General features: G+C 49.0%; 1 pseudogene; it reads right to left on the bottom strand.

The window, feature by feature from the left end:
- Positions 1 to 21,026: 21,026 nt before the first annotated feature.
- On the bottom strand, positions 21,027 to 22,297 carry LOC147979428 (uncharacterized; annotated as a pseudogene).
- Positions 22,298 to 26,762: the final 4,465 nt, after the last annotated feature.

Raw genomic sequence — 26,762 nt, 5'->3', positions numbered from 1 at the left:
CCAATACACTTTTCTATTGCCCTGTTTTAACTAAATATTCCATGTACTCCCATTTCCATCAGAAAGCGCCGCTGACAAGGAGACTCCAGAGGTGGAGAACGGGGCTGCCAACAAGCGGAGGCGGGGCGAGCTAGAACCGCAAGAGACTCCAGTAGGCCTAGACATAATCAACAGCCTCCCCGATGATAAGTTGAGAGTCATCGTCTCCCTCTTCCCAATCAAATATGGGGCGTGGACAACCCTCCTTTCCCGGCGGTGGCGCCCCCTGTGGAACTCCAGCCCTCTCGACCTCATCGACACCCACGAGCTCTGCCATGGCTATCGCAAAAGCTTGGATGCATTTTCCAAGATCCTTGGCAGTCACCTTGGCCCAACCAAAGGCCTTAGAATGGGCAAGTTCTGTTCCAGCAGCAAGGACCGAGCCAAGCTTGACGACTGGTTCTGATCCCCCGCCCTAGATCAGCTCGAGGAGCTCACTTTTGATGATGGGCATATGCGGTCGCTGCCAACATCGACACTCCGCCTCATGCCCATGTTGCACGTCACCAAGTTTAGGAACTGCCATTTCCCGCCCCTTAATGATGCGCCCGCTCTTATTCTACCACGACTGAAGCACCTCGAGCTCGTCGTTGTCTGCCTCTCAAAGGGTGACATGGAGCGCCTGCTCCATGGCTGTACTGCACTTGAGTACCTTCGTCTTCAAGCGATCAATGGGTTGAGTACCTTCCATGTCACCTCCATGACTCTCTAGACAATTTATGTGTGTTACTGGTGCGGCAGGAAGACATCACAAAAGGTGGATCACGGTATGGTCATCCAGGACACACCTGCACTTGAGAGATTACTTGTAGTTGATCAAGAAGGCCAAACAATAATCAATTTCATTTCTACACCGAAATTGACAATGGTGGGCTACTCGTCTAACAAATACTCCGAACTTGTTATTTGATCCACACCAGCTCAGGTACAACTACCTCCTTCTACCTCTCCTTCTACAAATTAACATTATTTCTAATTTTGAAGATGTTTGTTCGTCTGTGATTTAGAAAATGATTCCGATAAGCTTGACCCCGAAATTGTGCATAGTGAAGGTCTTGGCACTAGAATCTATCGGGCCCGACCTGGAGAAAGTTGTCAGTTTCCTGAGATGCTTTCCGTGCTTGGAGAAGCTATATATCGAGGTGATGTTCCTTTCCTATTAAACGTTAACCATAAGGGAGTTCAATTTGTGACACCTTTTCCATGTTTATAATGACAATGTACTACAATTTCTCAAGGTTCTTTTGGAGGATTTCAGTACATACATGCCCCCCATATTGGTTGCTTGATCCATATGGTTACATTCAATAAGCATTTCTTCTTTGGATTCATCTGTACTAGTTTTCTTAGGGAACTTTTCATCCACTCCAACCTCTCATGAAGAAGGCTACATTTTTCTAAAATGTAATCAAATGCCCATGTGAATCATGTCAGATCGAAGATGGCATGTTAGTGCATTTTGCAAATCCTACAAACCAAATAGCTAGTCATGTAGTAATGTTCAAAACTGCATGTAGGCACTAACACGTTTTCTTCTTTTGCAGATAAGATTAGGCCCAGTGGTGGATAATATGATACAACATAACAATCACATCGAATGCCTAGATATGCATCTCTCAGAAATTACTTTGAACTCCTACCGTGGGACCTTATCAAAGATTATATTCATCGGGTTCTTTGTTCTCAGAGCAAGGGTGCTGAAGGAAATGAGGTTTGCCATACATTTATTTCGCAAAAATGAATGGTCTGTTGATCAGTGCTGGTGCCTGTGGCATAATGGAGTAGGCTCCAAAAATGCTAAATTTCATTTTGTAACTTCAGATGACAGAGTAATCGGAAGTCATTTGGTCAACCCCATACATGACTTCTCAGTGGCTGGCCCCTTTGCAAAAATTGTGGGGTTTCGAAGCCAGACTTAGAAGCGGTGATATTAGTATGAACCTCTCTGATATCCATGTTCAGCGCATCAGTGCGAGTGTTTGCAGCTGATGAGCTGAATTTCATTTCTAGTATCGGGTTGAACCTTATAATCTTCGAATTTGAGCCATATAACTCTGGAATTTGAACCTTGTAACATTTCGAGCTTTTGTGGTACAATCGTTGAAATGGCATTGTATGACTCATATATTGCTAGCACTATTTTGACCTTAATATGCAATGGTCTTAGATTTTATTAACCATTCTCGAATCAGTTTACCTTGTTGATCTCACAGCACACGATCTGTATAGCTAACTCGACTGCGATCTTCGACAATATTGCACATAGTTGGGTTCTTCCATCGTGTGCACTATAGAGCACAGAATTAATTATCGCACTCGAGTGTCCATCATCACCCTTCTGTGTAACTTTGACCTCATCACCCAAGGGTAAACTTATGACCGAAGTCATTCCACACACTTCGTTTTTACAAAGCTTTTTGCCAATAAATGCCCATGATTTGTCCCTCTTCTAGCCGAAGCATGGCCAAACTAGCCGGACGGGAAGCTTGCGCGGTAAACAGCGCAGTAGCGCGGGAACAGGCTCTTCGAGCCCACGCCTGGGGTGCGGTGTTGTCAAACATGCACTGTATTCTGGAATCCTCCGCAATGAACGCCGTGACAAGATGTGACGATTACAGGCTGGCCGGCCCCCATTTATTACAGCAGCCATTTAACCTACCCTTGTGTCTCTTCAACCTTTCGATCGTGCCCCACCATTGCAAGAAGCACACCCACCATGAGAAATTCTTAGAGGGTATCCTACGCGGCTCCAATGGCGCTCCGAGCGGCTGCCAACGACGAGCATAAGTTCACCATGCGTGCCATGGTGGACACCCATAGAAGGTTCATGGACCTCTCGGTGGTGTACACCAACGACCCGGTCTGGGCGGAGCACTCCATCCACATCATGGAGCTGTTACTTGCCGAGGAGAAGTACAAGGTGGTCGGGTTCGACCTCGAGTACACCCGCGCTCGTGCCGGGTCTCGTCCCAAGGTCGCCGTCGCCTGGATGTGTGTGCACCACCACGTCCTCGTCTACCACGACTGCCTGGCCACAAGGCCTTGCGAGCGTTTCGCTAGGTTTTTCAACAGCTCCCACTACGTGTTCGCTACGGTGGACATCACAAACGATGTAAAGGCGCTCGAGAATTCGGGCATCGCCTGCCAGAATCATGTCAACATACAGGACCAATACAAGATCAGGGGAAGCAAGGAGCATGAGAAGGACTCATTGGTTCACCTCGCTGAGGCCATCATCAGCCCCTAGTACGGAGACATGAAGGATTCGTGCAACAAGGGCAAGCGTGCCTGGCACTTGGCCTGTATGGAGAAACTCGACAAAGCTCACGTCATGTATGCGGCCAAGAAGGCGTACACGAGCTACGACATGTACAGGCGGATCATTGACATGAGGAAGTCCCTCCTTCCCTAAAACGGCCAGGGATCCAGCCGGAAGCAGAGCAATGACAAGCGTCGCCGCAACAATAAGTAGATGATTAGATCCTCGTTTCTCCTACTTTAGTATGCATGTAATCACTTTCTCTGGTGTGAAGAAATGTTATGTGTGTAGTCACTTGTGTAATTGTATGCTTAATTTGGTTGTGTAATGCTGTCTTTTTAAGTATATATGTTGATGTTGTAGATAGAGCGTAGATGTTGTGCGGACAAAGAAAATCACATCGCACACGAACTAAACAATGGAACCCGTCGATGATGTTTTCATCAATCATTCACAATTGTATACCATCAATCGTTTGATCACAACACACACGGCTTGTTAGCAGTAATCGTCTGTGTTGTTATCGGTCTTCGCACACGTCTCCGATTATAGGTTTACCCGGAGATAAAGTCAAGAAGATGGTCTTCCCTTTTATCTTCAAAGGGACAGGCATTGACATGGTATAGGCGCGTCGCGCCAGGAATTCCTTAACGATCATGGCCCTAATCAGCTTCGCCACCTTTGGGTCGTCAGGCTTCAGGTCGGCAGTCATCTTCTCCACCACCTGCTTCACCCGGAGGTCGGTGAGCTTCTCGTGGAGCCACCCGTCATGAGGCGAGGGCATCTCCGTCAGCAGCACCAACCGAGGGTGGGAGCACTTGACGTCCATAAGGACCCATTTGCTCCTGAAGCCCTCGGCCTTCTTCCTGGCCTTCGATATCGCATTGGTCCCGGTGGCCGCAACGAAGTTGTCGCATCCCGAGCAATGGCCATCCTTGTTCCGAAGGTAGAAGAAGTGGTGAAGCAGCACCACGGACGGCATCACCCCCACAAATTCCTCGCAATAGAAGGCGAAGATAGATAGGAGGAGGACGGAGTTGGGATGAGGATGAAGGGCATGTAGCTTGTTGTGGCTGAGGACGACATAGAAGAAGTTGGAGAAAGGAGGGACCAGCCCGCGACGATGCTATTAATGAAGAAGGGATAGAAGGTACTGCTAGAGGCCTCCGGCTCGGCGGAGCCTGCCTAGAGCGTGCTCTTCCCCTTCTTATTGCTTCCCTCCGCCGTCATCAGGAGCGTGGCAGCGAGATTCTTCTCCGAGACATTAGGCGCGCTCAAGGCTGGCTGGTACCAGGAAGGCGGGTTCACGGCCTTTGCCTTGTTGGACGCCATTGACTACATGCTCGGAGAGGGGTTCGTGTGGATTTGGAGTCTCTCGGGGCGAGAATGAGAAAGGAAATCTGGAGCAAAGCGAAGGAAGGCAATGAAGGCTCTGCGGCTTGCGCCAGCCTTTTGTCAGTCAAGGACAGTTGCCGAGGCAGCATGGGGAAGCGGAGACGCCAACGTCCTGTCAATCGCCACGCATCAAACAAGGCAGTAGGCGGTTGGGGCCCGCGGCGCCCCGCACTTGCCCTTTGGCTTCGCCACGACGCTAAGTCTGAGCACGCCTTGGGCCCAGGGGCTACTGTCGGCGTCCTGGGAACGGGGGTACCCAGACTTGCCTGACTGCGGCCCAGGGCGTGGCTCCACCAACGGCCTGTTATGACCCATCTTCATCAACTACAACTCACGACCCTCGCGAGGGGCCAAGCCTCGCGAGGCAGATGACACCAATACCTCCCTGGGGGTGGCCTCGCTAGGCTGGCTCCCGAGGAGCAGAGATATCTATGCAAGAGGCACCTCGCGAGGTCTGTGTGACATGAGCCATGACAACCAAGGCCAGGCGGGCGCCAGCGGGTGCAGGGTGCCAGTTTCCTCTTTGGTGCTAAAGGGGAAAGCGCATGAGAGGAGTCCCGAGGCATCAGGTAAAGGTTTCCATATCAGTGCAACAAGACCAAGACCAGGAGGACGGCATGACGGAGGTCAGCGCGGATCCCACGGCGGCGTCACCACTAGAACCTTTGGCAGGCGAAGACCACCTTTTGTTAGGATAGCTTGTACTAGTTGTCTCCCTTCGAAATTGGCCATTGTGGGATCCTTTCCCGCCTAACATTTGGGAAGTGGACTAGGGCCTCTATAAATAGGACTAGCCACCACCGTAGCAAGGACGGATCATTTAGACCATCCTTAGACACACCAGCTCATTGATCTCAAGAACACCTCTCCTCAGGAGGCTGTTCATCCATTGTACTAGTTCATCCTTAGCCCACGAGGCAATCCACCACACAACATTGGAGTAGGGTATTACACCACAACGGTGACCCAAACTAGTATAAACTCTCATGTCACTTGTTATTTGGGTTCGATGAGCTAGGCCTTAAGATCGTTGCGTGAGCGAGCCAGGGAGAGAGAGAACTTCGTGCGCACCCTAGAGTTCGAACCTCAAGGGTTTGCCGGAACCCATAATCCGACAAGGTTCCCTATAGTTTGCTGCGTACAAACCGCAAAAACCTGATGCAAAGTCATCATGGTATCTCATCACGTGAGAAAAAGAAGCAAGGTGTAACTGCTTCAAATTTCGTCATGCATTAGGTTTTTGTTCTACGGCGTGAGAAGCCCGTTGCGCCATGGTCGTCCCCACGGACGAGCGATGAACCGCTGACTTCCCAGTCGCCATTGTCGAGCCACCTATGCCTCCTCAAGTCGACATTGTTGAGCTGTCTCGGCCTCGTGTGCGTTCCTCCGCCACGGCCGTGGCCCTGCATCATCGGGCGCCCTTCCAAGTCGCTACTCCGAAGCCGCCTGCGTCGTTGCATGCTTCATCTATAGCTTGTTTCAAACCAACACCGACACGAATACTTCGCCCTGCACGTATACTTCGCCCTGCACGCCACCCCGACACTATGCTCGTCCTCGCCGACATGAATCGCCTCTGTCTACTGGCGGCCCCTAGGCCCTCGTGCCCGTGACTGTCGCTATGACTCACTGGTTTGGCCTCAAACTGCACCACCATGGCCACTCTATGAGCTGCCTCTCCGCCTTTGTTAACGCTGATGACCCACAAGTGTAGGGGACCTATCGTAGCCTTTTCGATAAGTAAGAGTGTAGAATCGAACGAGGATAAGAAGGAAATGATAAGCACTTTTCAGTAAGGTATTCTCTGCAAGCACTGAAATTATCGGTACCAGATAGTTTTGTGATAAGGTAATTTGTAACGAGTAGCAAGTAATAAAAGTAAATAAGGTGCAGCAATGTAACGCCCCGAGGCCGATGTGCCAGGTGTCTTCCAGTTATTCGCTGCTGTTGCCAGGTCATTTGCTTGCGTGTTGCACTTCATCATGTCATCATGTGCATCGCATCATCATGTTTTCAAAACCTGCATCCGTCTGGGTTCCCCCAGTTCCCTCTGTTGTCCGTTCTGAGCCCAGACACACTTGCACGCGCCCGCGGCATGTTCGAAATAGTATTTTATAAGTGGCCGGAAAATGTTCTCGGAATGGGTTGAAAGTTGGCATGCAGTGTTGTTATGTTGTAGGTAGGCCGCCTGCCAAGTTTCATCGCATTCGGAGTTCGTTTGATGCCCCAACGGATAACTATAGCGACATTATAGTCGGTCAAAACGTCGGACGTTTTCGGTCTCCGAAAACAGTTGCCAGGCTGCACTCGTCTCCTCTCATCTCAGCCCAACCTCTTTTCGCAACCCACTTGCAGCCCACCTAAATCCCCCCTCCGTTGCGGACCGTCAGATCACGATCGGAGGCTTCGAAACGCTCCTAAAGCCCCCCAAACCCACCAAAACCCTAGCCCCTTCCTATTTAAGCAACCCCCTTGCCATTTTGGGCGTCCCTAGCCCCTAAACCTTCCCAAACCCTCCTCCCACCTCTCAGCCGGCAGCCACCTACACCCCTGCTCAATTTCAGCGCTGGTCTATCCCGCCGCCGCCACTTGGCGCGCCCTTGTCGCTGTAGCGCCGCCGCGAGTCATCTCCAGCCAACCCGCTCACGCCACCTCACCTCCCAGCCGCCACCCGCAGCCATCCCTAGCGCGCCACCTGTCCCCTGCCTCGCACCCCGCCGCCGCGGCCCGCCCGGGCCCGGGGTCAGCCCGCCGAGCCGATCTGGAGCCACCGTGAGCCCGCTTCGCCTCCCCGTGGCTCCTGAAGCGCACCCGCACCAACACGTTGCGCTCGCCGGCCTCCTCCCACCGGAGTCGCCGCCGGCGACCCTCTCCGCTTGGGTGCACTGCATCGCCACCAGGTTGACCTCACCCTGACCCGCCTCCTCCATCTCCGTTTCTCTCCCTGCTCCCTAATCTCCCTCCTCTCTCTGCCTCGAACAGCAACGCTGTCGCCGCCTTGGATCTCCGGGGAGCCCAACTGGTCGGATCCCGTCACCCACGTCGCCACCGCAGGTTCCGCCGGCCGGATCTGGCCGGGAGTGGCCAGATCCGCCTTGCCTCGCCTGCCTGGCCTCCTCCAGCCCCGCCGCGAGCCCACTGCTGCCGCGCCGTTGCGCTTTCGTTGCCGGAGTCGGCGACGCCTCCGCCCCCGCTCGCGAACCGCTCTGGAACGGTTCGTCCGGTTCACCGGCCCGGTCCACCTGAACTTGTAAACCGCTCCGGACCGCCCGGGGTTTTTTTTCGCAGACTCCATTGACCGGCCTGTAAGGCCCAATGTGAGCAGCCCAGTCCCAGCAGATCTGGACCATGTCATGTTTTTTTCCGTTCCACGAATTTGTCCGTTTTTCCAGCGAATTTACTGTTTTACAGAAAGCCCCCTAAACTTCATGCATGTAATAACTTCACAACCGTGCATCGAATCTAAATAATTTATACATGAAACTAGCTTAGAATTTTGTCTAGTTTCATAATATGTATCTTTCGTCCATGTTTAAAATATTTAAAATTATGTTTGGTTAAATTTGCTCCTATGCCATGTAAAAATGATTTCATTCATAACTAATTAACCGTAGCTCGGTTTTAAACAAACCTTATATGTAAATGGGGTAGAAAAATGCCTAGTTTAACATGGTGGCTTTACTTTGCATGTTTAATAACTCTAAAATTGTGTTTAGGGCAGATCAGTACCAAATCAATATATGCATATGGGGATTTACCGGAATTGTTGTTCGTTGCTTCCGGCCTCATTTAAACTTGACTAGATAGGTAGTTTTATTTTGCTTCACCCTTGCCATGTTTAACAAAATTTAATATTTTTGGGTACATAAACGAGATCGAACTAAATAGTTGATGTGGTGCTCCGTCAATATGCAACTCATTGCATATTGAGCTCCACTTAATTTGTAGTTTTGGTTGTTGCACTTTGCCATGCCATGCCCTTTTTAAACCGGACATGCATCATACTTGTTTGCGCATCATGCCATGTCTATGTGGTGGTTGTTTACTATGTTGTGTGGTTCTTTCCGGTGTTTGCTTCTTCGGGTTGGTTCCGGTAACGTCGCGTTGTGAGGACCCGTTCGTCTACGTCTGTTTGTCTTCTTCGTGGACTCGTTCTTCTTCCTTGCGGGATTTCAGGCAAGATGACCATACCCTCGAAATCACTTCTATCTTTGCTTGCTAGATGCTCGCTCTTTTTCTATGCCTATGCTGCGATACCTACCACTTGCTTATCATGCCTCCCATATTGTTGAACCAAGCCTCTAACCCACCTTGTCCTAGCAAACCGTTGTTTGGCTATGCTACCGCTTTGCTCAACCCCTCTTATAGCGTTGTTAGTTGCAGGTGAAGGTTGAAGTTTGTTCCTTGTTGGAACATGGAGATGTTGTTCCTTGTTGGAACATGTTTCACTTGTTGGGATATCACAATATATCTTATTTAATTAATGCATCTATATACTTGGTAAAGGGTGGAAGGCTCGGCCTTATGCCTGGTGTTTTGTTCCACTCTTGCCGCCCTAGTTTCCGTCATATCGGTGTTATATTCCCAGATTTTGCGTTCCTTACGTGGTTGGGCTATTATGGGAACCCCTTGACAGTTCGCCTTAAGTAAAGCTCTTCCAGCAATGCTCAACATTGGTTTTACCATTTTCCACCTAGCCTTTTCTTTTCCCTTGGGAGTCGCGCTCCTGAGGGTCATCATTATTTTAACCCCCCCCCCCCCGGGCCAGTGCTCCTCTGAGTGTTGGTCCAACTTGTCAGCCGCCGGTGGCCACCAGGGGCAACTCTGGGCTGGCCTACCGGAAGTTTAGACAATCCGGTGTGCCCTGAGAAAGAGATATGTGCAGCTCCTATTGGGATTTGTCGGCACATTCGGGCGGTGTTGCTGGTTTAGTTTTACCCTGTCGAAATGTCTTGTTGTACCGGGATACCGAGCCTGATCGGAATGTCTCGGGAGGAGGTCTATTCCTTCGTTGACTGTGAGAGCTTGTGATGGGCTACGTTGGGACACCCTTGCAGGGATTTGAACTTTCGAAAGCCGTGCCCGCGGTTATGGGGAGATGGGAATTTGTTAATGTCCGGTTGTAGAAAACCTGAATTGTGACCTTAATTAAAATGAATCAACTGCGTGTGTAACCGTGATGGTCTCTTTCCGGCGGAGTCCGGGAAGTGAACACGGTTGTTGGAGTTATGCTTGACGTAGGTTGCTATAGGATCACTTCTTGATCATACTTTAATCGACCGTGCTTTGCCTTCTCTTCTCGCTCTCATTTGCGTATGTTAGCCACCATATATGCTAGTCGCTTACTGCAGCTCCACCTCATACCTTTACCTTACCCATAAGCTTAAATAGTCTTGATTGCGAGGGTGCGAGAATGCTGAGTTCCCGTGGCTCACAGATACTTCCAAAACCAGCTTGCAGGTGCCGATGAGTCCATGCAGATGATGCAACCAAGCTCAGGAGGAGCTCGATGAAGATCTTGTCCTTTGTGTTGTTTCGTTCTAGTTGATCAGTAGTGGAGCCCAGTTGGGGTCGATCGGGGACCGTGTCGCATTTGGGGTTCTTCTTTTATTTTGGTTCCGTAGTCGGACCTTGTTTGTATCTGGATGATGTAATGTTTTATTCATGTATTGTGTGAAGTGGCGATTGTAAGCCAACTATGTATCTCTTTCCCTTATGTATTACATGGGTTTGTGTGAAGATTACCTCACTTGCGACATTTCTTTCAATGCGGTTATGCCTCTAAGTCGTGCTTCGACACGTGGGAGATATAGCCGCATCGAGGACGTTACAACTTGGTAATCAGAGCCTTCCCCGACCTTAGGAGCCCCATTGCTTGATCGTTATTAGCGGCCGAGTTGTGTCTAGAAAAATGTTTTGAGTCATTTAGGAATTATATATCGGAGAGTTTAGAAATTCTTTTTACTTCCGAGTCTCCTCATCGCTCTGGTAAGGCATCCCGACGTAGAGTTTAGACTCTTCTCTTCTCAAATTTCACAAAAAAAAATTAGGATCACGCGGGTATCTTGGAATCGTTCCGATGGTCTTATGATGAGAACATTGTCTTGGTGCCTCCTGTCAGGGGTTTTGTGGAAGTGTCCCGGGGAGTTGAGCTCCGAGGTGTTGTCGTCATAATTTTATCGTTGCAGTTCTCGAATACCTGAGTTTAGTTCGCCGACATCGAAAATATCTTTTATACAGTTCGTTGGTGAGATAACCTCGACGCCACCCAGTACTGGGGTGGGAGTTCGGGAGTATCGCCATAACTTGTATAACGGATGCTTTTCGAAGGTTGAGGTAGATGATTTCCGAAGGTTTCTTGGTTATGTGTTGAAGGATGGATACAGCTGGATGTAGGATTTGCTAGAATTGGGTGAGATATTATGCTTCCCCTGTATCCCCAACACCTGATTGCATAACCAGAAAATTTCGGGAGTTTATAAGTGGGAATTCAAGTAGCTCTTAGGATATCTTTCCGACAGATGTATGATATGAAATTGGGGTTCGACGTCTAGTGGTCCGCCTATTCACGGTTGGTTTTACAGTGGTCTCGTTGTGTCTTAAAGAGTCCTTGGCTATGCCGACTCGGGGACGCTTCGTATGTCATGTGCGCTGCCTTGTACATGATTGTGCTATACGATTGAGCCTGTGTAGGCCCCACCACGAAAACTTCGGATGAAATCTCTATCATATGTTTGTTCCGGCTTATTCTGCAAGCCAATCCTTTGTTTTGTTTTGAGTTGTGGTATTTGGGTTGCTTCGAAGTCAAATGTTGATTCCATACCGACCCCAAATGGTGTTCTCATACCTCGATGTGAATACTAATCCTTCTCGATCGTCGAGATTGTTTTGTCAGTCCATTTTAACCGGTGTGCTTCTCTTCAAGTGGGTCCGATCATTTCAACATTCGCAAGATCAAGTATCAGTTTCCTTCTCAACATTGGTTGTTTCATATGTTCCAAGTTGTCTTTGTTTTTCCCGCCCACCCACCCTTGTTTTCTTCAAGGACTCATATATCTTAATCAAGTATCCATCTTATTGATGCGAAGTCCCTTCTTTCTTTTCTTTCAATATTCCTATCCGGTGATTCTCAGGAAGATGCTAACGGAGCTTCAAGTTCGTCACTCTTCACTCGTTCTCTTCTCCGGTGGATTCAAATCAAGCTTTTGGTGTTTGATCATATTCTTTTCCTTATTTCAAATGTCTTCTCTTGCCGGTGCACCTCTCAATCATTAACTTTTCATTATTCATTTGTTCCGGAGTGCTAAAGATATCTCGAAGATTCGTGTTTCCACTTTGCATTCATTCAAGATCTTTTGAGGTTATTATCTCATTCAAGTCATTTAATTCAACCGGTGCAATCTCTCTTTTCAAATAATTGTTCTCCGGTGTTTCTTTTGAGTGGGCCCTAATCCACAGGTCTTTTCCCAGGATCTTACCTGACTCTTCTCATTTTTCCCAGATTATTCTCCAAGTTTGACGTAAGAACGACTCATCATCAGTCAGATGTGTTTCTCCAAGATCTTTCAATTTCTTTCATCGTTGGCTCAATCTCTTCGCTTTTGATTCTTTCGAAGTATTTCAACAATTTGGTGGTGTTTCTCATCGTCATTCTCAGATTGGAAGACTGAAGAAGATTTTTCTCTCATTCTTGCTCCATTCTCTTCAAGATTCGTGATTCTAGCTTGTTGCCATCCTCTCATAATTATTTTCAATTGTGACAATTCTTTTCACCCACCCGGAGAATTTCATGAGTTGTTTCCATTTATTACCTCCCAAGGCCATCCTTTCAAATATTATTCATTCTCAGCTTTCAGCTCTCATCCTCCTAATCTTACCGGTGCATCATTCAAATATCCTCTAATCAACTCGTGATTTTTCGTTCACTTGCATCTAAATTCTCTCAAGTTTCTTCGTTCATTTTATAATTCTTCCCGGAGTTTCTTTATCTTCTCTTCGTTCATTTTCAATTCTTACGGTGGTTCGTTCAACGGTTTCTCTTCCTTCTTTATCATACCAATTCATCCGTTGTTTCGAATCCTACCGGTGGTTCGTTGAAGACCTTCTCAAGTTTGCGCTATCCTTTCTACGGGAATAAGTTGTGTGCCAAATCCATTTGCTCGTCATCAATTAAATTGGTGAAGGATACGCATAACATAATTCTTATTCTTGTTTCATCCAAGCGATTAATTCCTTATTCCGGAGGCTCATCAAATTCTTGTTTCCATTTGTTCATCTTTCTTTTTTCTGGAGTTCCAAGTTTTTCCGCATTATCTCGTCGCGTAGCTCCATCTAAATCATTGCAAGGCTTCACCTTGTTTTTGCAACTACACTTTCTTTCCGTTTGATCATTCTTTTGTTTAACGGAGTTCTTCATGGAGGTTCTACATGATGGTTCATCAAGGATTTATTTCCTTCTCGAAGTTTTCATCGAGATTCTTTTAAGGAGCAAGCAGTCTTCTTCTTGTAATACGGAGTGCAATTCTTTCTTCCGTATCATTGGAGGTGGTATTATGTCATTCTTGATAATTTGAATTCATGCTTCATGATTTACATGTTATTAAGAATGAGGTATTTTAACTCCATCAATCTCGTCATTGGAGTTACCTTGGGCAATATTTCACCTAAAGCTTTCCCTAAGGATTGTTGCTATCTATGGTGCTTATAATTGACCCAAGTTCTTCATCTATTCCCCCGGTGAAATAAGTTTCTCGTCTTCTTGTTCATATCAATCCAATCTTGTTTTTCGTGAGTGGCAGGTTGTCACCTCATAATTTGAGATGTACTCCACAAGACCATATCAAGCTTATCTTTTCGTTGTTGGTTTTCCAACAACTCCGTTCTAGCATTTGTTGTTATCGTGCTCTCTCAAGATCTTGTTTCACTTCGCTCATTCCATTCCACTCTTTCTTCTATTCCGGAGGCATTGTGATGTTCCTCTCTGCAACCCATCTTCTTGTTTTGTCAGGATCGTGTTCTTTTCGTCCTTATCCTTTTAACCGGACTGCCGCCTGAAATCGTTCTTACCCATTGTGCCATTCTTTCAATAGTTCCGAAGGCAGTGTATTGTTGTTTTCATCAAGTATCCCCTCATCTTGTCAAATTCATGTTCAATCCCTTCCATTTACAGTCGGAGTGCTGTCCAAATTATATCAGTCTTATTCATTCTCTATCTTGTTTTTAACCGGAGTGGTTTCAATATATATCTTGCCCTTCAACCTCAAGGTTTTTTCGCAATGTTCTTTGTCCCTCTTTTCTACCGGAGTGCTTTCAACTTTGTTCATCGTCGTTGCTTTTTTCTTTCAAGTTGTTCAACTTTTCAAGGTTCTTTGGTTTCACTCGTTTGTCAGGGAAGCAACTTAGTTTTACCTCTTCTCTTTCTCTTCTGGTTTTTCCCTCCGGTGCCATTCTAGATCTCGGGACGAGATCCTCTCGTAGTGGTGGAGTGTTGTAACGCCCCGAGACCGATGTGCCAGGTGTCTTCCAGTTATTCGCTGCTGTTGCCAGGTCATTTTCTTGCGTGTTGCATTTCATCATGTCATCATGTGCATCGCATCATCATGTTTTCAAAACCTGCATCCGTCCGGGTTCCCCCAGTTCCCTCTGTTGTCCGTTCTGAGCCCAGGCACACTTGCACCCGCCCATGGCATGTCCGAAATAGTATTTTATAAGTGGCCGGAAAATGTTCTCGGAATGGGTTGAAAGTTGGCATGAGGTGTTGTTATGTTGTAGGTAGGCCGCCTGCCAAGTTTCATCGCATTCGGAGTTCGTTTGATGCCCCAACGGATAACTATAGCGACATTATAGTAGGTCAACACGTCGGACGTTTTCGGTCTCCCAAAATAGTTGCCGGGCTGCACTCCTCTCCTCTCATCTCAGCCCAACCTCTTTTCGCAACCCACTTGCAGCCCACCTAAATCCTCCCTCCGTTGCGGACCGTCAGATCATGATCGGAGGCTTCGAAACGCTCCTAAAGCCCCCCAAACCCACCAAAACACTAGCCCCTTCCTATTTAAGAAACCCCCTTGCCATTTTGGGCGTCCCTAGCCCCTAAACCTTCCCAAACCCTCCTCCCACCTCTCAGCCGGCAGCCACCTACCCCCCTCCTCAATTTCAGCGCCGGTCTATCCCGCCGCCGCCACTTGGCGCGCCCTTGTCGTTGCAGCGCCGCCGCGAGCCGTCTCCAGCCAACCCGTTCACGCCACCTCACCTCCCAGCCGCCACCCGCAGCCATCCCTAGCGCGCCACCTGTCCCCTGCCTCACACCCCGCCGCCGCGGCCCGCCTGGGCCCGGGGTCAGCCCGTCGAGCCCATCTGGAGCCACCGTGAGCCCGCTTCGCCTCCCCGTGGCTCCCGAAGCGCGCCCGCACCAGCGCGTTGCGCTCGCCGGCCTCCTCCCGCCGGAGTCGCCGCCGGCGACCCTCTCCGCTCGGGTGCTCTGCATCGCCACCAGGTTGACCTCACCCTGACCCCGCCTCCTCCATCTCCGTTTCTCTCCCTGCTCCCTAATCTCCCTCCTCTCTCTGCCTCAAACAGCAGCGCTGCCGCCGCCTTGGATCTCCGAGGAGCCCAACTGGTCGGATCCCGTCACCCACGTCGCCACCGCGGGTTCCGCCGGCCGGATCTGGCCGGGAGTGGCCAGATCCGCCTTGCCTCGCCTGCCTGGCCTCCTCCAGCCCCGCCGCGAGCCCACTGCTACCGTGCCATTGCGCTTTCGTTGCCGGAGTCGGCTACGCCTCCGCCCCCGCTCGCGAACCGCCCTGGAACGGTTCGTCCGGTTCACCGGCCCGGTCCACCTGAACTTGTAAACCGCTCCGGACCGCCCGGGTTTTTTTTCGCAGACTCCATCGACCGGCCTGTAAGGCCCAATGTGAGCAGCCCAGTCCCAGCAGATCTGGCCCATGTCATGTTTTTTTCCGTTCCACGAATTTGTCAGTTTTTCCAGCGAATTTACTGTTTTACAGAAAGCCCCCTAAACTTCATGCATGTAATAACTTCACACCCGTGCATCGAATCTAAATAATTTAAACATGAAAATTGCTTAGAATTTTGTCTAGTTTCATAATATGTATCTTTCATCCATGTTTAAAATATTTAAAATGATGTTTGGTTAAATTTGCTCCTATGCCATGTAAAAATGATTTCATTCATAACTAATTAACCGTAGCTCGGTTTTAAACAAACCTTATATGTAAATGGGGTAGAAAAATGCCTAGTTTAAGATGGTGGCTTTACTTTGCATGTTTAATAACTCTAAAATTGTGTTTAGGGCAGATCAGTACCAAATCAATATATGCATATGGGGATTTACCGGAATTGTTGTTCGTTGCTTCCGGCCTCATTTAAACTTGACTAGATAGGAAGTTTTATTTTGCTTCACCCTTGCCATGTTTAACAACATTTAATATTGTTGGGTACATAAACGAGATCGAACTAAATAGTTGATGTGGTGCTCCGTCAATATGCAACTCGTTGCATATTGAGCTCCCCTTAATTTGTAGTTTTGGTTGTTGCACTTTGCCATGCCATGCCCTCTTTAAACCGGACATGCATCATACTTGTTTGCGCATCATGCCATGTCTATGTGGTGGTTGTTTACTATGTTGTGTGGTTCTTTCCGGTGTTTGCTTCTTCGGGTTGGTTCCGGTAACGTCGCGTTGTGAGGACCTGTTCGTCTACGTCCGTTTGTCTTCTTCGTGGACTCGTTCTTCTTCCTTGCGGGATTTCAGGCAAGATGACCATACCCTCGAAATCACTTCTATCTTTGCTTGCTAGATGCTCGCTCTTTTTCTATGCCTATGCTGCGATACTTACCACTTGCTTATCATGCCTCCCATATTGTTGAACCAAGCCTGTAACCCACCTTGTTCTAGCAAACCGTTGTTTGGCTATGCTACCTCTTTGCTCAGCCCCTCTTATAGCGTTGTTAGTTGCAGGTGAAGGTTGAAGTTTGTTCCTTGTTGGAACATGGAGATGTTGTTCCTTGTTGGAACATGTTTTACTTGTTGGGATATCACAATATATCTTATTTAATTAATGCATCTATATACTTGGTAAAGGGTGGAAGGCTCGGCCTTATGCCTGGTGTTTTGTTCCACTCTTGCCGCCCTAGTTTCCGTCATATCGGTGTTATGTTGCCGGATTTTGCGTTCCTTACGTGGTTGGGCTATTATGGGAACCCCTTGACAGTTCGCCTTAAGTAAAGCTCTTCCAGCAATGCCCAACATTGGTTTTACCATTTGCCACCTAGCCTTTTCTTTTCCCTTGGGAGTCGCGCTCCTGAGGGTCATCATTATTTTAACCCCCCCCCGGGCCAGTGCTCCTCTGAGTGTTGGTCCAACTTGTCAGCCGCCGGTGGCCACCAGGGGCAACTCTGGGCTGGCCTACCGGAAGTTTAGACAATCCGGTGTGCCCTGAGAAAGAGATATGTGCAGCTCCTATCGGGATTTGTCGGCACATTCGGGTGGTGTTGCTGGTTTAGTTTTACCCCGTCAAAATGTCTTGTTGTACCGGGATACCGAGCCTGATCGGAATGTCTCGGGAGGAGGTCTATTCCTTCGTTGACCGTGAGAGCTTGTGATGGGTTAAGTTGGGACACCCCTGCAGGGATTTGAACTTTCGAAAGCCGTGCCCACGGTTACGGGGAGATGGGAATTTGTTAATGTCCGGTTGTAGAAAACCTGAATTGTGACCTTAATTAAAATGAATCAACTGCATGTGTAACCGTGATGGTCTCTTTCCGGCGGAGTCCAGGAAGTGAACACGGTTGTTGGAGTTATGCTTGACGTAGGTTGCTATAGGATCACTTCTTGATCATACTTTTATCGACCGTGCTTTGCCTTCTCTTCTCGCTCTCATTTGCGTATGTTAGCCACCATATATGCTAGTCGCTTATTGCAGCTCCACCTCATACCTTTACCTTACCCATAAGCTTAAATAGTCTTGATCGCGAGGGTGCGAGATTGCTAAGTCCCCATGGCTCACATATACTTCCAAAACCAACTTGCAGGTGCCGATGAGTCCGTGCAAATGATGCAACCAAGCTCAGGAGGAGCTCGATGAAGATCTTGTCCTTTGTGTTGTTTCGTTCTAGTTGATCAGTAGTGCAGCCCAGTTGGGGTCGATCGGGGACCGTGTCGCATTTGGGGTTCTTCTTTCATTTTGGTTCCGTAGTCGGACCTTGTTTGTATCTGGATGATGTAATGTTTTATTCATGTATTGTGTGAAGTGGCGATTGTAAGCCAACTATGTATCTCTTTCCCTTATGTATTACATGGGTTTGTGTGAAGATTACCTCACTTGCGACATTGCTTTCAATGCGGTTATGCCGCTAAGTCGTGCTTCAACACGTGGGAGATATAGCCGCATCGAGGGCGTTACAAGCAAGATGGCACAATGCTTTTTGTAGCAAAGGACAAGCCTGGACAAACTGTTATATGAAGGAAAGCACTCCTGAGGACACATGGGAATTATCGTCAAGCTAGTTTTCATCACGTTCATATGATTCACGTTCGGTACTTTGATAATTGATATGTGGGTGGACCGGTGCTTGGGTACTATCCTTACTTGGACAAGCATCCCACTTATGATTAACCCCTATTGCAAGAATCTGCAACTACCACCGAATTATTAAGGTAAACCTAACCATAGCATGAAACATATGGATCCAAATCAGCCCCTTACAAAGCAACGCATAAACTAGGGTTTAAGCTTCGGTCACTCTAGCAACCCATCTTCTACTTATTACTTCCCAATGCCTCCCTCTAGGCCCAAACAATGGTGAAGTGCCATGTAGTCGACGTTCACATGACACCACTAGAGGGATGACAACATACATCTTATCAAAATATCGAATGAATACCAAATTCACATGACTACTTATAGCAAGACTTCTCCCATGTCCTCAGGAACAAACGTAACTACTCACAAAGCATATTCATGTTCATAATCAGAGGGGTATTAATATGCATAATGGATCTGAACATATGATCTTGCACCAAGTAAACCAACTAGCATCAACTACAAGGAGTAATCAACACTACAAGCAACCCACAGGTACCAATCTGAGGTTTCGATACAAAGATTAGATACAAGAGATGAACTAGGGTTTGAGATGAGATGGTGCTAGTGAAGATGTTGATGGAGATTGATCCCCTCCCGACGAGAGGATTGTTGGGGATGACAGTGGTGATGATTTCCCTCTCCCGGAGGGAAGTTTCCCTGGCAAAACAACTCTGCCGGAGCTCAAGATTGGTTCTGCCAAGGTTCCACCACGTGGTGGCGGAGTTTCTTCCCCAAAGCTTGCTTATTATTTTTTCTCGGACGAAAATACCTCATAGAGCAGAAGATGGGCATCAGAGGGTCACCAGGGGCCCACGAGGTAGGGGGCACGCCCAGGGGGGTAGGGCGCGCCCCCCACCCTTGTGGCCAGGTTGTGGCCCCCCTCTAGAACTTTCTTCGGTCAATATTTTTTTATATATTCTGGAAATAACTTACGTGAAGTTTCATGACTTTTGGAGTTGTGTAGAATAGGTCTCTAATATTTGCTCCTTTTCCAGCCCAGAATCCCAGCTATCGGCATTCCCCCTCTTCATGTGTAATAACAGCCCATAATGCAATAAATATTGATATAAAAGCATGATGCAAAATGGATGTATCAGGCACCTCTACGCCTGCTTCTGAATCGCCGAGGCCAGGATTGCGTTGAGCCGCCGTTTCTGCCTCCATGGAGTTCCACAACCGCCGTGGTCGTGGCCCTGCCTCACTTTGCCATTCCAAGCTGCCACCACCCCACGCAACCTCATTGATCGACCTCTGCATCAAGCCGCCTGTTCGACATGCCGCCTCGGCGTCGAGCCTGCCACTTTGCCAGACCTTCCTTGCCTGCAAACTGGCCGAGCAGCACGACCTAGCGTCAAGCGCTTGAGGCCTCTTTATGCTCAAGAAGCAGGCGGGTGGTGCGTTTGGGCGGAGCAGGTGGTGTGGGAGTCGCAGCAAACGAGAAGACACACTCGTCAAAAATTATGTGGCGAGAGATGTAAACGCGCCGCGAGCGTAGGTCAAGGCAACGATACTCTTTATGCTCAAGAGGATACCCTAGAAACATGCAAGTAGTGGAGCGCGGGGCAAGCCTGTGGGGGCAGAATGGGTGAAGTTAGGAAAGCATAAACAGCCGAAGACGCGAAGGTGATCGTAGGTTGGGTGTTGGCCGTGGAGAAGGAAGTATGGGGTGAGATGGTTGACAGCAGAGGATGGGTAGCCGGTTGATGCTTTGTGGCATGAAGTGCTTTGACCCAATATTCGGATTGCATGTGGGCATGAACGAGGAGTGTGCGAAGAACATCATTGGTCGTTCGTAGAAGGCGCTCGGCCTTGCCGTTCTGCGGTGATGTGTGTGGGCAGGAGAGGCGGAAGGAGACGCCAAGTTGAGAGAAGTAGTCGCAGAGGGTGTGAGAGAGGAACTCCCCTCCATTGTCGCATTGCACACACTTGATGGGAAGGTTGTATTGGGTATGCACATAAGCGAAGAAATGTTGTAGAGTGGCGGCTGTGTTAGATTTGTGGCGAAGGGGAAAAGCCCATGAGTAGTGTGTGTAGTCATTGAGTATGATAAGCTAGTACTGGTAGCCAGAAAAACTACACACCGGGGAGGTCCACAAATCACAGTGAATAATCTGAAAAGGAACTGTAGTACGTGTTTGAGAATCAGAAAATGGTAACCGTGGCTACTTTCCTATCTTACAAGATTCACATACAAGGGAACTGGAATTTTATTACATGAATCTAGGAAATTGTTTGCTAAAACGGAAAGAGAGGCACGACTAGGGTGGCCAAGCCGCAGGTGCCACAGATCACCGGAGCATGAAATGGAAAGTGCGAAGGTGACATCTTTATTCTGGAGGAACAGATACAGATCACCAGTGCTACTGGACCTCATGATGAGTTTCCCCATTGCCATGTCCTTCACAGAGAAACCGAACGGGTCAAAAGACACACTACACCAATTGTCACGGGTAAAACGACTTACAGAAATAAGATTTTGGATAATGTGAGGAGAGACTAGGATGTCATTGAGATGAAAGGGAGGGAGGGTGGCAGAACCGATGGCAACTACGAGAAGAACAGAACCATTGCCTACTGTAATGCTCGAATGAGAATATGTCAAAGAGGAGGACATGTCGAGGTTACCCGACGAGACGGCAATGTGGGAAGTGGCCCCGGTGTCCAGGTACCAGTCGGACCCGGAGGGCAGCTGGTATAGTTGCATGTTGGCGAAGGTGTGGACCATCATGGCCTACTGATCCCACTGGGGCACCAAGGAGGAAGATCCGACGATGGGGTATGCCTGATGAGGAGCGGCATGGCGGGGGCCAAGGACGCCCGCGGCGTTGGGCGGCGCCCAAGTGGCGCACCACTACTGCGTGGTCGGAAGGGGCGCCACGAAGGGCGCAAAATAGCCCAGCCAGGGCTGCTGCTGCTGCCCTAGCGTGCCGCGCCCGATGTTGCTGGTGGAGGAGGACGCGCCTGGGTGGCCACGGCCGCGACCGCGGCCGCGGCCACCACGCTGACGATCTGCAGAGGGGCCGCTGGGGGCGGGCGCCTTGCCCTTGTCTGTGGGTGCTGAGGGAGACTGGCAGTCACCGCCGGAGGGGGGCCTGCCGCCGGAGGACGAGGACCCAGTGTGGCTGACGGAGAGAGTGGTGGCTCCGGTGGCGCGCTCCCGCTCGAGGACGGCGATCTCTTCCAAGAGCAGCCACGACCGATCCTGCAGGAAGGTCGGGAAGGGCTGCTGCATGGGGAGGAGAGTGGCCATCACATGGAAACGGCGGCTCAGGCCCCAGATCAGCTGCAGCGTGAGAGAATGGTCTGTGACCGGTTCCCCCATGTCGGCCATGGCCGCGGCGAGTTGTTGGAGGCGACGGCAGTATTGGGCGATCGTCATGTCGCCCTGTACGGTGGCGCGGAAGTCGATACCGATGTGGACGGCGCGGCCGGCGGCGTTGTCCCGGAAGAAGATCTCCAACTGCTGCCACATGTGGAACGCGGTGCTCTCCGGCGACTGGATGGTGTCGTAGAGGTTGTCAGAGATGGTCGCGTAGATCCACAAGATGATAGTTATATTGTCGTTGCGCCACAGCGCATTCTCATGCAGCGGTTTGGCCTCCTCCAGGACGTGGTCGTCGACCTGGTACTTGCACATGACAAACCAGAGGAGCTGCCTCCACTTCGAGTATTTCCCGGAGTCTAGTGACAGCTTGAACGGGATATAGGAAGCGATGTTAACATGATGCATGGATGGGGCGGGGACGACGGGAACCTGGGGTGGAGCGAGGGCAAGTGCCCGAGGGTTGGGTCACAAGGCGCGCAGAGGAGGGGCCGCGGCGACGGGGGGCTGGCGCAGGGCACGAGCATTAGGGGAGACCGGTGCCACGGCGAAAGGCCGCGCATGACGGGTGACGGGTGCCGGTACGGCCGGCGCTGGCTCGGGGGCGACGCAGGGAAGGATGAAGGGCGCATCGGCGTCCCTGAAAGAACGACTGCGCCGAGTGGACGTCGGAAGCTCATGGCGGAAGCAAGGGAGGAGTCGGTGGATGTCTGATACCAAGTTGGTTGGATAAACTTTGTCTATATTCAACTCAAGTACATGGGGCGTGTTTATATACATGAGGAGTACAGAGGGAGGAGAGAGTTATCGTTAAAACAGATCATGGCGATCACGCCGTGCGTGCAAGGGAGGGCGAAGCCGTCGTGCATGGGAGTGTGGGCGTGGGCACCGGGAGACTCGCTCCTATAGTTATCTATCATCTGAACGTGGAGATGTACCATGTTTCCAATAAGCTGTGCGCCGGTCTTTCTACTCTACATGCCTGCGGGTTTCAATGCTTCCATAAGCCGCAACGGCCTCGAGCGAGTCATTGCGGTCAATGACTGGACCCCGCGTCTTTACCTCACCAACCTCAGCCTCAATTGCCAATCGCTGCTGGCCCAAGAAAACAAGAGGTGGTGGAAAATTCTAGCAAGGTCCTCGAGGGGGTTAAATGCAAACATTCTTCGTAGGAGAAGCAAAAAGAATTCAGTAACAAGTATTGAAAAGTGATGCTCCCATATGAAGAGACCGCTGATTGTCCGATGTCTATATTGGATGGGTCATGCCATTGCCAGATTATACATGAGAGTTACATACGGATCATCTGATGTCCGACCAAGTCAGATGAAATCCATCCAATATATTCTTATTGGTACATATTAAATTCTTTAAAAAGGATCAATTACTCTGGCTTGTGATGTTTTCTATGTAGGACAATTATTCACTGTAAGAGCGATCACCATGCCACTGATATAAAGCTCGCACCAATATTATCATGTGCTAGCAACCGACAATACTGCATTGTTCAACAAATGCGTGTGCAAGCCGCCACCTCTGAGGCCCAGTCTAAATCAACTTGATGTGGCTGACTCACCCGTCCGTGCAGCTTATGACGCGGTGACTGTCTCGCCCATTCCTATGGTTTTATAAAGCCGTGGCCAATTCACGCGTCCGCGCCGTCTTCTAATGTCGCGGTCAATTCCTACATATATATCACCAAATCAGAGCCACATCTGCTCACACAAGATGTCCACTGGACATGCGCAAGTCGCCGCCCTGCGGTTCTGTTTATTCCAACAACTTTGGAGAAGATTATAATATATTATCATCCTCCACTGGATGGCTCAATGGATAGGTGCACAAGTCGCCGCTACTGCATTTTGTTTAACTTCAACAACCAGCTGGGATAAACCATTGGCCGGATTACTCACACAACTCATACATGGTCATTTTCAACCCACCGCGGTCGACTTCAACCTTCCATGGATTCACATCGCATTATCAACACTATGGATACATATTGAGTGTGGCGGAGGTCATCAACTCGCCATTTCGTCTCCAGCTTCAGCACATTCCAGCGTTCTGCTGTTCAACTTTATGCCAGATTATATCATGGTCAAATATGGAGAATCTTAAGCCAACTCCTCGAGTTGTCTTAAGACTCGGGGGCAACACAGTCATGACTCGGCAATTTTTGACAGTTCAGCAAATTCAAGAACCCCGGGCCATTGGAGGGAATATAACCCGGTCTCGGGTGCAACTGCCACATTGATGAAAGTTCAAAATCCAGCTCAAGGGAAATATGTTTCTCACGAAGCTTTGAGATCACAATATCTGGCTCATCTGTCCGGTTCAAGAAGAATCCATCTCTTGCAAGTTCGAGTCCTCAGAAAAATTAAAGGTTACCAAAGAGAACTTGGTGCCATGATGCGCGGTTCAAACATGGGTATCCTGCCTTATGGGCTTATCATATTATGATCAACTTAACAAAGCCGGCGTCCCTGAAATTCAGGGACTCTGTCGTTTCATCTCTGTGCATATGAGTCTTTGTTAATTGACCATATGTCCCTTGGGGGCTTCCAACCCATCGGGTTTAGCTTTCATACCCTCTTGACCGGCTTAAGTTGCCACATTATGAGTTACACCTGCCTGTTTGCAACTTGCTACTCCGCCAGGTGACCCGCCAAACTCTTAACAGTCAATCTTTTTTAAGACCCTGAACTTGTTAAGGTTAAAACGATGGCTTGTGTCACATGAGAGCCGTCTTTCAGTGAGCTAGGATAAACTCAACGGTTGTGCGGCCTTGAAAGCACAAGGCCTGTGAGCCAACTTGTTTGGTTGTGTTTTGGAAATCCGGCCTAACAAATATTTGAGCTTTTTGGTATGTCTCTCCATTGGGATTTTTGGATGTTTTCATCTAAGATTTTGCTTTTCTGCAAATTTTGATTACCCGGGTCGTGAGACTCTAGGTTATGTTACCCATATCTGAATATCTCGAGTTTTCTCCTGCCCTGGCTTTTGACTTTAAGTCGCTAGTATGTTTTGGCTTGAATAGCCTTGGTTATGATCTTTTTCATTAGTCATATAAGGCTACATATTTTTCAGTTGTTGTCGTGGAATTGTCACGGCAGATGTCCTAGCGGAAGGACTTCGTCGTGGAGCCATCGCAACTAGGTTAGCTTAAAGGGGTTAAACGAGACTAAGGACACAGAGAATTTATACTGGTTCGGCCCCTTGCGGTGAAGGTAAAGGCCTACTCTAGTTTGGGATTGTATTGCTAGCGTTTCGATTACTAGGGAGCGAATACGCTTGACCTAGTTCTCGATCTCTTGTTTTCTTCTCCTAAGCCGCTGTTGGGTCGTCCCTTTATATACACAGGTTGAACCAGCGGTTCACAGAGTACCGGCAGGCTCATACATAACGTGTCCGACTCGGTGACTAACTACGCATACCTTACAACACAAGTCATACATAAATGGAGGTTCACCTACCGGGCCTCAAGTCTCTTCTGGGCCTTGGACTGTCAATGGGCTCATATGACCCTCCATCTTCATTGGTAAATCGCCAGTGGTATGACCTGGCCCCTCTTGGGCGGTTCATACCCAATAGTCATATCCCCAACATTAGGCCCAGGTTAGTTTGAACTTGTTCATGTCAATCTTCAGTACCTGACCTGTCAAAAATTTGCATCACCTTTATTCGATAAACCTTTCTATAAATCGCCATGAAGTCAGCTCACAGAATTTTCTTAAGCCGCCATGACGTCACTTCACATTAACTTCGCACGTGGCCTAGAACATCTTAACTGATCGTTATCTTAATAAACGTCCCGAGAATTGAGGCATCCATATAGCCATATAATGATTTCGGCCCTTCGATTCCCGTGCATGCCTTGAAGCCACCTCCTTATAAATAGGGTCAGGGGTATTTATTGTTTCCTCCTTCGTCTTCCTCCTTCGCACAGCTACACCACCGCTCGAGCTCCGCCGCTATGACCTCTGACCACTGCACCAACCTAGGCCGCTGCATTGACCTGGTCGGACCAGAGAACTTCGGCGCGCCACCGCCGCTCCTCATCACCTGTAAGTGCATCTCCTCCTTTCATCTCAGATCTATATTAGGGTTCAGGCCGTTCACCGGTGTTCTTGCCATTCTTGTGTTGTTTCCACCCACTTTGAAAGCTTTCCGTGACGCCCCGAGACCGGCTCTTCAGAAGCCTTCCATGTTTTCCGTTGTACGTCATGTGATTTGTCTTGCTTGTTGCATTCATCATTGCATTTTTTGCATGGCATCATGTCATCATGCCATCTTTTTCTTAAAGCTAACTAAAACTCAACTAAATAAATTGCATGGATCTTCGGTCCATTTAAGCCGAGGGAATTCACGTGGTGTTTCTCTTTATAACATATCATCCCAGTATTTAGGGACCTACTATAAATATTCCATTAGTTTGGAACCACCCTCGAACACACTTGCATTGTTAATTCCATGCATATCCTATTTCAAGTTCGTTCCCAAACTTTGCCCTTAATTCTTTTATTCGATTCCCAAGCTCCATGGTAATTCTCAACATCTTTGGAATCTCGTAAAGCCTAGCCTCCATTCAAACTCCTTGGCTCAAGTCAACTTGTTTGCGATTAACTTCTTCTAATTTGTTGGAACCACTTTTGTTGGGGAGGAGATTTTCCATAAAGCTATACAAAAATTTCCCATAATTTTCTTCTTCTCCATGGCCTCTTCTCTTAATACTTTTTGGCCTATCCCTTTTGCTGATAAGAGAGATTAAGAGAGAGGGAGAGGATTAGTGCAGCAACTCCAGGCCGGCCCATTCATCCAGCGCAGCCCACCAAGGCCCAGCCGCACCAGCCTCTAAGGCACACCTAACCCTCTAACCTAGCCCAATCCCAATCAATCTCCTCCTCCCTGTCTCCCTACTCGCGCCGCCAGGAGAGGAGCGCCCGTGCCCGATGCCCTCAGCGCCCGATCTGTTCTCTCCCTCGACCCCCTCGTCCCTCGCGCCCCTGTTGCTACTCCCAGCGCTGCCGACCCCTCCGACCGCGCCAACCCCGCCGCCAAGCGCTGCCTGACCTCCGGTCCGCCGTCTCGTGTTGTTCCCCTACCGCGAGTCCCGCCGCCGGAGCGCAGAGCCCCTTCCTCGCGCGC

The sequence above is a fragment of the Triticum urartu genome, chromosome 3A, assembly GCF_056163025.1.
Source record: "Triticum urartu cultivar PI428250 chromosome 3A, HENAU_Tu73, whole genome shotgun sequence".
Classification (NCBI taxonomy): domain Eukaryota; kingdom Viridiplantae; phylum Streptophyta; class Magnoliopsida; order Poales; family Poaceae; genus Triticum; species Triticum urartu.
The sequence above is the reverse complement of the archived record's forward strand: the minus strand, read 5'-3'. Positions and strand labels throughout refer to the sequence as shown.